This window comes from Falco punctatus, assembly GCF_963210335.1.
Source record: "Falco punctatus genome assembly, chromosome: 4".
NCBI classification, from domain to species: domain Eukaryota; kingdom Metazoa; phylum Chordata; class Aves; order Falconiformes; family Falconidae; genus Falco; species Falco punctatus.
This window is the reverse complement of record NC_137583.1, coordinates 40,465,991-40,466,906: the sequence shown is the minus strand read 5'-3', so window position 1 is coordinate 40,466,906 and position 916 is coordinate 40,465,991. Positions and strand designations below refer to the sequence as shown.

The following is a 916-nucleotide window of genomic DNA, read 5'->3' as shown; positions in this document are numbered from 1 at the left end:
TCCACACACTTGTTTCTACAGTTTGTAAACCAAAATCATTAAAAATTTCCAAAAATCTGACCAAAGGCCAAGTAAACATTTCACTCTTAGTTATCATGAATACTAAAAGCAATAGGCTAAGCTAAATGGAATTTGTGTGATGCGTTATTTTTTTTTCATTATATTTACTTCCATTTTGTTTAGGCTAAACCCTCGTAATGCTGAGAAGTCACTCAATAAGAAAAACTTTGTTTCAAAACGGCCACTTATTTTTCTGAGATTTAATGTAACAACAATGCATTTCTTCAACATTTTGTAGTGTGAGGTCTCAGGAGGTAGCCACACATGCCCAAACTAGACAAAGGCTTGTACTTGAAAAACCTCCAAAAAAACCCTTAAGTTCGAGCTGGTAGAGCCTCCCATAGAAGTTTATCATGAGCTGTAAAACAGACAAAAAACAGCATTCTGCAAATCTTGAAAAGTAAATGAGAAAGAATGCCTCAATGGGTTCACACATTTAAGTGTTTAAGGACCTGTTCAAATAAAAGAATATTTTTTTTCCATGACAGTGACACTTTCTCCTCGATACTATGAAGAAAGATCAACCCACATCTGTACAATTGTACATACTGATCTACTTGATTATTACAGGTTTAGGGCTTCCTTCCCTAATGAAAATAACCCTACTACAAACATAGATAATCAGATGTATGAAGTACTACTGCAGCTCTGATTAGCTGATACTACATTCATCACCTGTAGCATCTCTGGTTTACGTATTCTTTCCACCAAAACACAGTAGCAACCTCTCACTGAAACCAGCTCTCCGAAAAGCCCAAAATGACACCAGAAAGGCCCCCGAGAAGGAAAAACTTGAACTGCAATGACAGGAGCTCCACACAACAGATTGCTGAGCACCAAACAAGTCAAAATGGAA

General features: G+C 36.8%; 1 protein-coding gene across 17 annotated transcripts in view; it reads right to left on the bottom strand.

Annotated features, from left to right (window-relative positions):
- RBFOX1 (RNA binding fox-1 homolog 1) overlaps positions 1-916 on the bottom strand; it is a 1,334,594-nt gene that overhangs the window by 726,749 nt on the left and 606,929 nt on the right. The gene's annotated exons all lie outside the window — the stretch shown is intronic.